General features: G+C 46.2%; 1 pseudogene; it reads left to right on the top strand.

Annotated features, from left to right (window-relative positions):
* LOC123450347 overlaps positions 1 to 15,184 on the top strand; it is a 100,424-nt pseudogene extending 85,240 nt beyond the window's left edge.
* Positions 15,185 to 16,522: the final 1,338 nt, after the last annotated feature.

Genomic DNA, 16,522 nt, shown 5'->3' with positions numbered 1-16,522 from the left:
GTTGCTCAGAGGAGTGACAATATCCGTCAGACGGATATTCGGTGGAATCCGGGGGAGCGGAGCCTACCGGAAGGAATGACAACAATCAATATCAAGCATATGCAATCAAGATGATGCATGAGCATGGCATGAGAATGCAAGGTGATATACTATTATAACTAACATGTATTAGGTTTGAAGTTGATTTGAATCACATTCAAATATCACTTCAAACGAGGTATTCTCGGATACCATTTTAATTGATTCGACCTGGTGCTCAGATCAACTTGATGTTAACACGCATGGGATGACATGTTAAATTGCTGGTTTGTAATTAGGACAGTATTTGATCATGTCAATCATAGTGAAAATCAAATATTTTCCATATTCCATTTATAAAGTATTTATAAGAATTGAGTTATTCATTAATCTACATGTTTGGGTTCTGCAACATTTTCAAACATGTTTGAAAATGACATATTCAGATTCCTTGAATTTTTCTGATACTTTTTCATATATAAATTATTTTCATTGGAGTTACAGATTAATTTCTATGAATTTTTGAAGTTTTAAACATTTTTGGAATTATTTTTATACTGGAAAATCCCTTTACTGCATCAGCATGACATCAGCAGGTCCAACTAGCCGTTGAAAGTCAAACCTGACCAGTGGGACCCACTGGTCAGTGTCTCTGGTCAGTTTTAGATTAAAATTAAACTTAATTTGCTGATTAATCTTACTGGACCCACATGTCAGTGTCTTATAAACTTATTTGATTTTATTTTTATTATTCTTAATCTCCCAAAGGCTGGCCCCACACGTCAGTGGCTCAGGCCAGCTGAGATCCACCGGCGGCGAGGTCGTCCTCGCCGGCGGGGAGCTTCCGGCGACCACCAGTACGGTGGAGGGCGTCGGAAACTCGCCTCCGACGGCCAAACTCACGGCAGAGACCACGGGGAGAACGGCCACTCGACGGCGCGCACGATGGAACAAGCCCCAGGGGCTGGGGTGGCCGGAATCAACGCCGGCGATGAGCTTGGCGGCGACCAAGTTCGGACATCGTCGAAGCCATCGAATACAGGGTCAAAACGCGCGGGGCTGGGCACCTAAAGCATCTACGTGATGTCCTGAGGCTGCTGGTGGCTTCAGACGGACCAACCCTTCACCGGAGGGCTACCGGCGACGAGCTGCAGCGGCGGTCCTCGTCGGGCTCCGATGGAACTAAGCCTAGAGGAGGGGATCGACGGGGAGAGCTTAGGGAAAAGATGCGCAAGCTCACGAGGAGTGCAGAGAAGGGCTTAGACGGCTCGGGGAAGCACCGAGGGCGACGAATCGAGCACAGCTCGCCGGCGGCCGAAGGTTGAAGACGACGGTGCCGAGGGCGTTGCAGGGCTCAGGAAGGCTTCGGCTTCTGCAAGGAGGACCAGATCGACGAGGCGGAGCTAACGGCACACTCAGAATGAGGATCCTATGGCTAGGGGCACAGGCAGCTCGAGCTCGAGCTCCTGTCAATGGCGGCAGAGGGGATCGAGGGAACCGAGAGGAGAGGGGGAGGAATGAGCTGGGGAATGGATAGCTACGAGCTTAGGGAGCTTATCCCCGTGCTTGCCAGCGCGAAGCGGCGGCCAGGCAGGCGCACAGGTGCGTGGCCGCGCCGGAGTACGCGGCGGCCACCTCCTGTTGTCCACTAGCGGGGGAGGAAGACGACAGAAGAAGATGGGCCGGGCCAGGTGAGCGTCAGGTAAGGTTTTCTCATTTTCTTTCTGTTTTGTTTCTGTTTTAAATACTGAAATTGATTTTCTATTTATTTCAGCTCCCAAATAGTTTGTAAAAACTATGTTGAGCACCTTAGAATATTTGTTGGAATATTTCCGATCATTCCTAAAGTTTTCAACATTTTTGAAAGTTTAAAGTTTCTGATTTCAAATTTAAAACTTGAAACCAGTAGCTTTTTGCATTTATTTAAAATGCTTAAAGTGTTAAGAAAAAGGTTTTCTTCATTGCTTATATACTTTCATGATTTATCAGAAAGTTTGAACTTTTCTTGAGGCCATTTTGGGTTCATTGATTTTAACTAGTTTGAGATTTCCTTTATTTAAAGAAGTGGCTAGGGTTTTGAGTTTTCCTTCACCACTTACTTTATTCTTGTTGAAATTTCCTAGATGCAATGCAAAGAAAACATGAGCACAAAGCTAACTTGCTTAAAGTGTCAGGGATGTGACAAATCACCCCCACTCAAAAGAATCTCGTCCCGAGATTTGGAAGTCGTCGGGAATAACGCAGGATACTCAAGTCGGAGATGGTCCTCTCTTTCCCAAGTTGCCTCCTTTTTAGAATGATTTGACCATTGAACTTTGAGAAACTTGAGGTTTCGACGTCGAGTGGGACGCTCAGCTTGATCAAGAATACGCACGGGGTATTCTCGGTATGAAAGGTTATCTTGGAGATCAAGCGTTTCGTGGTCCACTTCACGGATAGGATCCGAAAAGCAACGCCTGAGTTGCGAGACGTGGAAGACATCATGAACCTTGGAAAGATGCGGAGGAAGTTCCAACTGGTATGCAACTTCTCCTCGTTTGGCAAGAATGCGAAAAGGACCAATGTAACGAGGAGCCAACTTGTCCTTGATACCGAATCGGTGGGTACCCTTCAAAGGTGTAACCCGAAGGTAAGCCTTCTCGTCAACTTCAAAGGTCACAGCCTTATGATGACGATCATATTGGCTCTTTTGACGAGACTGGGCTGTTTTCAACTTTTCACGAATAATGCGAACCTGCTCTTCTGCATCCTGGATCATATCCGGGCCAAAGAGTTGCCTCTCTCCGGTTTCTGACCAATTAAGAGGTGTTCGACATCTTCGTCCATAGAGAACTTCAAAAGGAGCTTTGCCCAAGCTTGATTGATAACTATTGTTATAACCGAATTCGGCGAATGGAAGGCACTTCTCCCAATTCATACCGAACGATATAACACAAGCTCGGAGCATATCTTCTAGGATTTGATTCACTCTTTCTACTTGACCACTTGATTGGGGATGGAAAGCAGTGCTAAAAGATAAGTGAGTCCCCATGGCATTCTGAGAACTTTCCCAGAAGCGAGAAGTAAAGATACTCCCACGGTCCGAGTTAATCTCCAAGGGAACACAATGAAGAGACACTATTCGAGAGACATATAACTCTGCTAGCTGGCTAGCTATGATACTCTCACGAACGGGAAGAAAATGAGCCACTTTGGAAAGACGGTCAATGACCACAAAGATAGCATTATTTCCTTTCTTGGTCTTGGGAAATCCGGTAATGAAATCCATACTAACTTTATCCCATTTACAGTCTGGAATAGCTAGAGGTTGAAGGGTGCCAGCAGGCCTTTGATGTTCTGCCTTAACTCGACGACAAACGTCGCAGTTAGCAACGAACTCAGCAATTTCTCTCTTCATCCTAGTCCACCAGAACCTCTGGCGTAGGTCCTGATACATCGTAGTACTACCGGGATGAATGGTGAGAGGAGAATCATGAGCCTCCTTAAGGATCAATTGCCGCAGACGTTTGCTCTTAGGAACCACTAAACGGTTCTGAAAGAACACAACACCTTTCTCATTGATGGAGAAATCCCTAGCGTTACCGCTAGCAACATTCTCCTTGATCCAGGATATACCCTTATCATAAGCCTGCACGGCTATGATTTGATCCTTAATAGTAGGCTTCGCCACCAGGGTAGAAAGGAATCCTTGAGGAACAATATGAAGATTCATCTTCCGAAATTCCTCATAGAGATGTGGTTGACCTTGTTGTAGCATCAAATTGTTACAATAAGATTTACGACTTAGTGCATCGGCCATAACATTGGCCTTCCCCGGGGTGTAAGTTATCCCTAAGTCGTAATCTGAGATCAACTCAACCCATCATCTTTGCCTGAGATTCAAATCCGGCTGGGTGAAGATATATTTCAGACTTTGGTGATCAGTGAATATTTCGCAACGATTACCCAGAAGGTAATGTCGCCAGGTTTTTAGTGCATGCACCACAGCTGCAAGCTCAAGGTCATGTGTGGGATAATTATCCTCATGTGGACACAACTGTCGAGATGCGTATGCGATCACATGACGATCTTGCATGAGAATGCAACCTAATCCTTGTCGCGAGGCGTCGTAATAGATAACAAAGTCCTTAGAAAAATCTGGTGGTAGCAACATAGGTGCGGAAGTCAGTCGTCTTTTCAGTTCCTGAAAACTATGCTCACACTGTGGTGTCCACTCGAACTTTTTATCCTTCTTGAGGAGTTCAGTTAGAGGCTTTGCAACCTTGGAGAAATTCTCGACAAAGCGGTGACAATAGCTCGCTAGACCAAGAAAACTCCTAACTTCCTTAACCGATTCAGGTTGAGTCCAATCAAGGACAGCTTGAACTCTCTCGGGATTGAGAGCAATACCCTTACTAGAGATTACGTGACCTAGATAGGTCACTTCTGGTAACCAAAATTCACATTTTGAAAACTTGGCATAAAGGCGGTGCTCTCGAAGTTTCATCAATACCAGCCTTAGATGCTCGGCATGTTCTCGTTCGTTCTTCGAGTAGATGAGAATATCATCGAGGTATACCACGACGAATTTATCGAAATACTCCATGAAGATTGAATTCATCACACGAGAGAAGGTGGCTGGGGCATTGGTTAACCCGAAGGACATGATTGTGTACTCGTATTGGCCATAACGAGTAACAAAAGGCGTTTTTGGAATGTCCCCATTCTTGATCTTGATTTGATGGTATCCCAACCTCAAATCCATTTTGGAGAAGCCTGACGACCCAGCGAGCTGGTTGTACAGGTCGTTGATCCTGGGGAGCGGATACTTGTTCTTTATGGTGACCAGATTAACTGGTCGGTATCTACAACCATCCGATCCGTTCTGTCTTTCTTCTTGACGAAGAGGACGGGGCAAGCCCAAGGAGAAGAGCTAGGACGAATGAAACCTTTATTCAAGGCCTCATCTAGTTGCTTCTTAAGTTCGGCTAGCTCTAGGGGTGCCATCTTATATGGTCTTCTGGCTATAGGGACAGTTCCCGGAACAAGATCTATCACAAACTCTACATCTCTGTCAGGTGGAATACCTGGCAGTTCCTTTGGAAAAACATCCGGGAAGTCACGGACTACCAGAATGTCTTCAAGTTCCGGAAGAGGGTTGGCATTTAAGGAATAGAGTTGGCATTTGGCAACTCGAGTAGAGACATTTACTATCTCACCCGAGGGATGGGTAAGCTGGACATTTCTAGAATGAGTATCAATCTTGGCATAGTGAGCTGACATCCAGTCCATGCCCAAGATGATATTAATATCCGAAGATTTCAATGCTATCAATGAGGCTAGAAAAACTAGCCTGTCTACTAGAATTTCATTGTCATAGGTTATCCTAGAGGTTTGCCATTTACTACCAGGAGTTTGGACAACCAATGGAATTGGCATATCACAAGAAGACATGTTATGCAACTGTGCATAACTTTCTGAAATGAAGGAATGAGAAGACCCAGTGTCAAAGAGAACAAACGTTGGGTGATGGTTAACAAGAAGCGTACCCAGCATGACGTCGGGATCCTCTGCAGCTTCTTCTGCTGACACATAGTTCACACGGCCACGTGCAGGAGTTGGCTTCACATAGTAAGCTTTGCCTGACTTGCCTTGCCCGACGGACTTTCCGGGTTGCTTGGCACCCACATTTTGAGGACACTCACGAGAATAGTGCCCTGGTTCTCCACACTTGTAGCATATCACTTGGTTGGCACGTGGTGCAGCATTGCTAGCTGGACCACCATAAGTTTTTGCTGGAGGGTTGGTCTGATTCGTCTGAGGCGCCATGTAGGATGGCCTCGGAGTGTATCTTGGCGGCAGAGAACTGTTCGGAACCCACAGCCTGCGTTTGGGAAACGCGGAACCAGAAGACGAGCCAAAGTCATGGGAGTGCTTCCTTGTGGCTTCAAAGTCAGTATGACCAGTCTCGGCACTGATTGCCTTGTTGACCAGGGCTTGAAAACTTGCACACTCATGGAGGCGCAGATCACGACGAAGCTTAGGGCTCAGACCCTTACGGAATCTTGCTTGCTTCTTGGCGTCAGTAGACACCTCCTGTGTTGCATAGCGGGCGAGGTTACCGAACTCGCGGCTATAGGCATCCATGGTCAACTTGCCCTGAGTGAAGGCACATAACTCCTCTCTCTTTCTGTCCATCAGGCCCTCTGGAATATGGTGCAGACGAAAGGCTGCACTGAAGTCTGCCCATGTGGCTACTGGTTCAGCAGGACGCATAGCTTCAAAGTTCTCCCACCACAGATTGGCGGGTCCTTCCAGGAAATATGCCGCAAAGGTCACCTTGTCGGCCTCAGAAACATTCGCAGAGCGAATCTTGCGTGCGATGCTGCACTGCCAGTCATCAGCGTCGAGGGGACCGAAGGAATGATGAAACATTGGAGGATTCAGCTTCACAAAGTCGTTGAGGGACACTGCAGCATTCCTAGGCTGACGAGCCGTATTCTGCTCAATACGCTCTAACAGTCGGTTGGTCTCCCTTTTGTTTCTCTCTGCCTCAAGCATAACTTCCGCCAGAGAGGGCAGGTGAGGCAGGTCTTCCTGCGACGCTTGACTACCCTCGCCTTGCTCATGACCAGGGGCACGGTTCAACCTGGTGAACACCATCCTCACAAACAAACTCACAGCTTAGACCAATATCATATCAATACTAGCTACGGATTAAGAATGTACTGAACACACGGAATGCGGAATTGAATATCCGAACAACATGGTAACAAGCAACTGCTATATATACACCATGGTTCATACACACCCTTACATAGTTCAGTACAACCTTAACCGAAGAGCAAACTACTGAAATTATGAAACTACTCATCACATGCTTACAAGCTTCCTATACATTATTTATCTAGGCCTCCGGAATTCATTTCACATCACAGGCATACTTCACAAGTCACGCAGGACTGTGAACGTACGGCTACTACCATACTATCCTTCCGCTCACAGCTCAGGCATCCGCATAGAACATCTCATAGATATTACCTCCATGACCTGGAAGCTCAACCTGCGGATCAGGAAACACTCTAGCCTGAGATCCATAAGGACACGGATGTGGCCTTGGTCCCCTGACTGGTGGTAAGAGGGGTCCCCGAAGAGGGGTGACTCCTAATATAGCTGGCTAGGCAACATGGGCCGGAAGATGGGTCCTAACAGGGTTCAGCATCTCCATATCTCCGTACCCTGTGTGGACTACCGGTGCCAGCTGCGTCAAAGCCATCCACAGACGGGCACGGGTAGCATAAAGCTCCATGCGGAGAGCACAAGCATCCCTGTCTCTGTTCTCTAGCATCTCAATAGTGGACTGCAGTAGTGGATCCTCCATAGAAGAATCAAAATAGACTCCACTGAGGTATCCCTCTTCACCAGGCTGAGAGACCGGAACATAGCAGAACTCTGAATTCTGCAGCAGTGCATGTCTCGCTCTCATAATGGTCAGCATTGAATAGGCAGCATCTTGTACTGCCATGTCAACAGTGACTCCCAATCCATAGGACCAATGGATTGGCTCCTCGGCTCCAGGGTAGTCTGGAAATACCCTAATAGTGCAGATATACTGGCTCTGGTTGAAGTCTCGGTACTGTTCCTCCACTGTGTACTCGGGGTACCAGCGGTAACCGCACACCGACATCACCCTGACGAGCATGGCCGTATGACCCGGTACATCAATGCACCTGGTCAGACGTACCACCTGACGAGAAGGACGGCCAGGCATCTGTAAATAGAGAGTAATGCAAAAGCATTAGAGCTCCGAATGCAAAATTGGGCAGCATAACGGCTGTAAATGCTCAAAAACAAATTTTGAGACAACCTAGAAATGGAATAGCATAACCACTCAACTATCAAGTTCAATTCTCTGATCATCAAACTTACTTCCTTTTTCCTAGGAACGAAAGAGACCCAAATAACTCTTGACTCGTAGTCCTATAATCTACCGATCAGAAACACGAGCCTAGAAGAAGATGAGTAACCTAGTCCTTAATTCCCGCAGAAAAGACGAGGATGATCAGAATAGAATAACTTGAGGAGAGAACAAGACTCTTACGTTCCCTTCCACAAACAATTCCCTTATATATAACTAAAGCAATTCTAGACTCAACTTCGACCAGTTTGGCTTAGTAATCCTACAGTCAGTCAGGCTCTGATACCAACGCAGTCGGGACCCAGATCCTAAGCCATAGGAATCCAGCCTGTAACGCATCGCATCCCTTTGCGGTCTCACGCACGGTTAACTCCACGGCTGCAGCATTACCTTAGCCGGGACCATTTGCGTCTTTTGACTCACGTATGCAATAGTGTCGCTAGCATTCCGATGTCAAAGAACCCGGATCGACAAGTCTAGTCATAAACCAAAGAGGCAGTACCGCACAAGGACAGGCATACATGACCCAACAAAGCAGGTGTCGGTCATCAGCGAGTGTAGACGAGTCGTAGTAAGCTACAAGGACTCCATTACATCGCGTGACATTTCCCCAAAGGGGACAGACACAACAGCTAAGAAGGACACATGCCGGTCAACCAATGTGTCCGGAGCAGTAGCGAACTACCAAGGCTCGTTGGATCACAAAGGGGCATTTCCTTGTAAGGAGTGCTACTAAAGTTCACGACTAGGTAATCGAACCCCATACATATCAAGTATGACACACGTACGCATGGCATACCGATATGTATAGATACATCGATGGCATCACAACATAACCATAAACATACAAACTTTATTTAAGAGGCTCGGAAGAGCCACACACATAATATTACACATTAAGGGTCGATGTCTATGAAGAACCCTCCATTAGGGTCATTAGCAACCTCTGCAACATTTATTAAACAAACATGAGTACGAAGGTACTCAGCAATACTTTAGGATAACTAACTACTCATGCAACGTATCAATAAGGTATTGTGGGGTTTCATGCGGAAAGCCATCATTTGACTCGTGGCTAGACAACTTGCATTTTTAAATAATTTTGACAACTTGATTTCTCGCACAAGAGTCCACTAACACCACAACAATACACCATCGTGGAATCATTCCGTCTCCATACGGAAGTGCCGTCCACGACACTCACGCTTATCTTGACAATTTTATGAGTAGCCATTGAAGTTATCTATGAACAACATATGTCTCCAAGTAATCCATACCCGCGGACGCGACTATTCGAATAGATCATAACCCTGCAGGGGGGTACTTCGTCACACACTCTCTCGCCACTTATCGCCATGTGCACGTCATGCACGTCGGCAACCTTCAAGCGGAAGCCCAACGAGGGAGTCGGCCACGACCATTAACCACACTGGTACCTAGTCCAGGTTTGTCGCCTATCTGAGGGTAACCCGCACGGAAGTCCGGCCGAGGTTTCCGCCACGGCCCCAAATGATGTGCGCAGGGTTCCCAAGCCCACCATTCGGGTGCCACTTGGTACACCGTGCCACTGCCTACCGCATCACAGCCCACCTCTCAGGTCAGCGCTATGCACGGCCTCCAGCATGACTATAAACACCAGAAACTACTTGCAACTCCTGGACCGAGCACTAAGCGATTAATAAGTCGAGAGAGTCAATTAAGTATCCCAACGTGTGGTAGTATCTAGTTTTGGATTACATACACGGAACTCAGTTCCTAAGGACGGTTCCAATGAAACAACCCACCATGTACTCCTACACAGCCTTTCACCGGTACCTTTACCAAATCAGGTTCGACACACAACCTTTGCTTACCGAACACATTCTCACAATTCTGTTCATCTCCCAGATGACAGACCATACACAACTCTAAGCATAGCATGGATAGCAGGATAAGGCACATCATGGCTCAAGAAACTACCAGGTATGCTAGGTTGCAAGGTTCGGCTATTTACTGTGACAAGGATAGGTCATGCAAAGGAAGTGGGTTCAACTAACGTGGCAAAAGCAGTTGAAGCATTTGATCCTAATGCAATAAGTAAGTGCAGGAGCAAGAACATGGGATTTATCGGGATGATCAAAATGGTTGCTTGCCTTGTTGCTCAGAGGAGTGACAATATCCGTCAGACGGATATTCGGTGGAATCCGGGGGAGCGGAGCCTACCGGAAGGAATGACAACAATCAATATCAAGCATGTGCAATCAAGATGATGCATGAGCATGGCATGAGAATGCAAGGTGATATACTATTATAACTAACATGTATTAGGTTTGAAGTTGATTTGAATCACATTCAAATATCACTCCAAACGAGGTATTCTCGGATACCATTTTAATTGATTCAACCTGATGCTCAGATCAACTTGATGTTAACAGGCATGGGATGACATGTTAAATTGCTGGTTTGTAATTAGGACAGTATTTGATCATGTCAATCATAGTGAATATCAAATATTTTCCATATTCCATTTATAAAGTATTTATAAGAATTGACTTATTCATTAATCTACATGTTTGGGTTCTGTAACATTTTCAAACATGTTTGAAAATGACATATTCAGATTCCTTGAATTTTTCTGATACTTTTTCATATATAAATTATTTTCATTGGAGTTACAGATTAATTTCTATGAATTTTTGAAGTTTTAAACATTTCTGGAATTATTTTTATACTGGAAAATCCCTTTACTGCATCAGCATGACATCAGCAGGTCCAACTAGCCGTTGAAAGTCAAACCTGACCAGTGGGACCCACTGGTCAGTGTCTCTGGTCAGTTTTAGATTAAAATTAAACTTAATTTGCTGATTAATCTTACTGGACCCACATGTCAGTGTCTTATAAACTTATTTGATTTTATTTTTATTATTCTTAATCTCCCAAAGGCTGGCCCCACACGTCAGTGGCTCAGGCCAGCTGAGATCCACCGGCGGCGAGGTCGTCCTCGCCGGCGGGGAGCTTCCGGCGACCACCAGTACGGTGGAGGGCGTCGGAAACTCGCCTCCGACGGCCAAACTCACGGCAGAGACCACGGGGAGAACGGCCACTCGACGGCGCGCACGATGGAACAAGCCCCAGGGGCTGGGGTGGCCGGAATCAACGCCGGCGATGAGCTTGGCGGCGACCAAGTTCGGACATCGTCGAAGCCATCGAATACAGGGTCAAAACGCGCGGGGCTGGGCACCTAAAGCATCTACGTGATGTCCTGAGGCTGCTGGTGGCTTCAGACGGACCAACCCTTCACCGGAGGGCTACCGGCGACGAGCTGCAGCGGCGGTCCTCGTCGGGCTCCGATGGAACTAAGCCTAGAGGAGGGGATCGACGGGGAGAGCTTAGGGAAAAGATGCGCAAGCTCACGAGGAGTGCAGAGAAGGGCTTAGACGGCCCTGGGAAGCACCGAGGGCGACGAATCGAGCACAGCTCGCCGGCGGCCTAAGGTTGAAGACGACGGTGAAGTGGGCGTTGCAGGGCTCAGGAAGGCTTCGGCTTCTGCAGGGAGGACCAGATCGACGAGGCGGAGCTAACGGCACACTCAGAATGAGGATCCTATGGCTAGGGGCACGGGGAGCTCGAGCTCGAGCTCCTGTCAATGGCGGCAGAGGGGATCGAGGGAACCGAGAGGAGAGGGGGAGGAATGAGCTGGGGAATGGATAGCTACGAGCTCGGGGAGCTTATCCCCGTGCTTGCCAGAGCGAAGCGGCAGCCAGGCAGGCGCACAGGTGCGTGGCCGCGCCGGAGTATGCGGCGGCCACCTCCTGCTGTCCTCTGGCGGGGGAGGAAGACGACAGAAGAAGATGGGTCGGGCCACGTCAGCGTGAGGTAAGGTTTTCTCATTTTCTTTCTGTTTTGTTTTTGTTTTAAATACTGAAATTGATTTGCTATTTATTTCAGCTCCCAAATAGTTTGTAAAAACTATGTTGAGCACCTTAGAATATTTGTTGGAATATTTCCAATCATTCCTAAAGTTTTCAACATTTTTGAAAGTTTAAAGTTTCTGATTTCAAATTTAAAACTTGAAACCAGTAGCTTTTTGCATTTATTTAAAATGCTTAAAGTGTCAAGAAAAAAGTTTTCTTCATTGCTTATATACTTTCATGATTTATCAAAAAGTTTGAACTTTTCTTGAGGCCATTTTGTGTTCATTGATTTTAACTAGTTTGAGATTTCCTTTATTTAAAGAAGTGACTAGGGTTTTGAGTTTTCCTTCACCACTTACTTTATTCTTGTTGAAATTTCCTAGATGCAATGCAAAGAAAACATGAGCACAAAGCTAACTTGCTTAAAGTGTCAGGGATGTGACAAACTGTATTGGGATGCTGTCATACCGAAGGGATTGAACCCATCTGTGGTGACGCAGACTCGAGGATGCTTTGGATCTGTCGCTTTATCCTCATGTAATCCATCAAAATCTTCCACGCTTCCCCATCCGATGTGTGTACCGTCATCTTATTCCCATCCGCATCTAGTTCAGTTCTTTTGCCCAATTTGTTCCATGTCATCTATCTGCCTGTCTCTTCGACCATGAAAACACGTTGCAGCCTTGGTATGATTGGCATATACTAAAGAACATTAACTGGGATTTCGGTGTTGATCTTCTCACCCATACCGTTGTCTACCACAACATACCTGGAAGACTTGCAGATGGGACAATAGTCCAAGTCCGCATACTCCTTCCTAAATAAGGCACATCCTTTCTCACAGGTATGTATCTTCTCATAGGGCATCTTAAGTACACGAAGTATTTTGTCCGACTGGTACAGGTTTGCAGGCATGACATAGCCTTTGGGTAGAAAGCATCAAAATAGTGTCATCATCGCATCGCAGCATTCTCTTCCCAAGTTGAACTGAGCCTTCAGAGCCATTACATATGCAATGGCATCTAGCTGACAAAGCTTAGTGTGCTCATGGAGAGGACGTTTTGAAGACTCCAACATTCCATGGAAGGCCTTTGCAGGTTCCTTCATTTCATCGTCCGAATCCTGAGCATCATCAAACTATTGCACCATGTCTTCGATCCCGGTACCATTCTCGTTGGTGCGACGACGAACCACCTCAGCTCTGGTGCATTGTATAGACGCACCATGAAATGTCCACTCCGTATAATTAGGCTTAAAACCCCTCCTCTGCAGGTCATTAATCGTTTCAGCCTATGTCCTCTTTTAATAGTTGTCGCACCCAGGACAGGGGCACCATTTTGTTTCGAGGCCATTTGCAAATGCGGATTTCGCAAAGTCCTTGGTTTTTAGAAACCATTCTTGGGTCATCTCTTTCTGACTAAGGGTGACCGGTGTACATCCACACACGATCACTCATCTTGCCTAGTCGAACGCAGGGGCGGAGCTCGTCGAACACCAGACCCTCGCAGCGACAAAAATAACTGCACATTTAAATGCAACGATGAGTAAGGTAGCATTTTTTATGTCAACCTAACTAAATATTTACAACAGGATGCCACCGCCAAGTTGTAAAAAAACAACTCGCACTACTCGTTTCGTCCATGCGGAGGCACCCCTACCCAAAATATATGCCATTCAGGGTTCCATCAATGTTGAGGCACCCTAACCTATATAGATGTCATCTAGAGTTCCATCGACATCGAGGAACCCCCTAACTCGCTCGTCCCCGGCGCCCTCAGGTATGGCAACGCACGGTCGTAGGGTTAGCATGCCATCTCTTCCGGTTCCGGAGACCTCTCCCCTGTGCCTCTCCTCTCCTCTCCGAGCATTCTCCTGATGAGGTCCGCGACCGACGACCTCTAGAAGGCCAAAGAGCACCTTTTCGGTCAACAGGAGGCTGAGGAGGTATCGGGGGTTGCGGGTTAGTGGCGTCGGGGGCGGTGTATTAACAACTGCGTGAAGTTTTGTGCCGGGGTATCGGGATGTTGTGTCGAGGTGTCGGGGCATCGTGTCGGGGTGTCGGGTCATCGTGTCAGGGTGCCATTTTCCTCTTCCTCCTATTCTTTTTCCACTTCTTCCTTTTCTTTTTCTTCCTCTTCTTCCTTTTCTTCCTTTTCTTCTTCTTCTTCTTCTTCTTCTTCTTCTTGTTCTTGTTCTTCGTCTTCTTCTTCTTCTTCTTCTTCTTTTTCTTCTTCTTCTTCTTCTTATTCTTCCTTCTTTTCCTTTTTCATCCTCCTCCTCTTCTTCTTCTTCTTCTTCTTCTTCTTCTTCTTCCTTCTTCCTTATTTTCCTTTTTCCTCTTCTTTCTTGTTCTCCTCTCTCCTCCTCCTCCTCCTCTTCTTCTTCTTCTTCTTCTTCTTCACCCCTCCTCCTCCCCCTCTTCTTCTTCTTCTTCTTCTTCTTCTTCTTCTTCTTATTCTTCTTCTTCTTCTTATTCTTCTTCTTCTTCTTCTTCTTCTTCTTCTTCTTCTTCTTTTTATTCTTCTTCTTCTTCTTCTTCTTCTTCTTCTTCTTCTTCTTCTTCTTCGTCTTCTTCTTCTTCTTCTTCTTCTTCTTCTTCTTCTTCCCTTATCTACTTATTCTTCTTTTATTCTTCATGTTTTTCTACTTATTTCAATTATGACTAAGTAACTAAACCTAGCACTAAACATATCACTAAACCTATATAACACTAAACAATAAAAAAATAACAAAAACAAAATCTACCACTAATTAACTAAAAAAGAATCTACCACTCGTTAACAAAACGGAATTTACCACTAATTAATAAAAAACAACAACAAAAAACAAATAACCTCGCACTAATTAAGTAAACCTAGCACTAAATCTACTAATAAACTAAATCAATCAACTAAACTACCACTAAATCTACTAATTAACTAACCTACCAACTAAACTATATATAACACTAAATCTGTTAATTAGCAAAACAAAGAAAAAAATCACCTTGCACGGGCAACGGGCGACCGGTGTGGTGGGGGCCGGGGTGGTGGGGGTGCGGGCCGGTTGGGCGTCGGGGCTGGCAACGGCGTCGACTGCTGGGAGGGGCGTCGGCTGCAGGGAGGGGAGCTGGCTGCGGGGAGGGGCACCGGCTGCAGGTTGGGTTGCCGGCTATGGGGAGGGGCGTCGGCTGAGGGAAGGGTTGTTCGACGCGGGGAGGAGTAGGGGTGGCTGGCACAGGGAGACCTGTGAGGAGGGGGTGGCCGGCACCGACAGGAGCGGGGGTGGCCGGCGCGGGGAGGGGTGGCCGGTGTGGGGCTGGCGCTGGGAGATGGAGGAGGCGAGGGGTGGCCCGCTCAGGGGAGCTCTGGTGGCTAGCAGCACGGGCTGTGAGTGAGGGCGAGGGAGGGAGACACAGAGTGGGGTGGGGTGGGTGGGTGGGATAGCTAGCCGTTAGGGAGATAAGGGAGAGAGGAGAGGGAGAGAGGGGCCTAACGGCGGCCGTTCGGGTAGGTGGCCTTTGCCGTCGGCCTCCAGTCGGCAAAGAGGGGGTGGGGGCGGGGGTGCGGCGACCGTTAGGCTGTATATTTGTCGTCTTCCTACTCCCTCTTTTCCATCAGCTGGTAGACGACAAAGTGGGAGGGTGGGGTCTGGGCCCTTTGTTGTCTGCCTTGCCCTTCTTTGCCATCCGCTGACAAACGACAAATGTTTGACTAATGGTAAAAAGGCCCGTTGCCATCAGCCATATCTTTGATGCCAGTTTTCTGGAAGTTGACAACAAAGAGACTCTTTGCCATCAGCCAGCAGATGGCAAAGAAGTGGTTGATGGCAAAATCTTTGATTCCAGTAGTGTTAGACTTAAATGTGTTTTCCATATGATTCATGATGCTCTCTTGCATGTTTCATTTACTATTTTTATGTGAGCATCATTGAAATCATCATGCGTAGCTAAAATGCATTAAAGAAAAGGGATTGTTGGGAGATAACCCAACACTTATAATTTTTGTGTTTGCGTGTTCACCTGATTAAGCTATTAGTATTCATGTTTTGTGTCTTTTGTTTCAATAATGTGCCAAGTAAAGCCTTTGGGACAGTGTGGATACTCGTTTGTTTGATTTTGTGCAAAAACAAAAACTTTAACATCAAGTGTAGAATTTCTCTGATTTTAGTGGAGAGTCACAAAATTCTGAATTTTTCATAGTTTTTACATGCAAATTTTCCGTTTTTTCCTATCGTTTCAGAATTTTCATATATAGGTAAGTACGGTTTAAGTTTAGATATTTATAGACTGTTCTATTTTTGACAGATTTTGTTTTGTATCCGTAGTTTGCTTATTTTAATGTTTTCATAGCTTATATTCGGTGATATAAATTTTGGAAATGACATAATACAGTAGATATTATGCGATAACCATTATCAATCTTGTCTTGGCAGTACCTAAGTGAATTATCTATGTTTATTACACTAACCCATCCCACGAAGTTCCGGTAAGTTTTGTGTGATTGAAGTTTTCAAGTTTTGGGTGAGATACCTATATGAGGAGAATAAGGAACAAAAAGAACCTAAAATTGGGGATTCCCAAGGCACCCTAAAGATAATATAGAAGGAAGTCTCAAGCTTACAAGCTTGGGGTTGCCCCGGAAGGCACCCCGTCTTTCGTCATCAACACTGTTGGTATATATTACTTAGAGGTATATTCTTATTCGTCACATCATATGTGTTTTGCTTGGAGAGT

Source organism: Hordeum vulgare, chromosome 4H (assembly GCF_904849725.1).
Source record: "Hordeum vulgare subsp. vulgare chromosome 4H, MorexV3_pseudomolecules_assembly, whole genome shotgun sequence".
NCBI classification, from domain to species: domain Eukaryota; kingdom Viridiplantae; phylum Streptophyta; class Magnoliopsida; order Poales; family Poaceae; genus Hordeum; species Hordeum vulgare.
The sequence above is the reverse complement of the archived record's forward strand: the minus strand, read 5'-3'. Positions and strand labels throughout refer to the sequence as shown.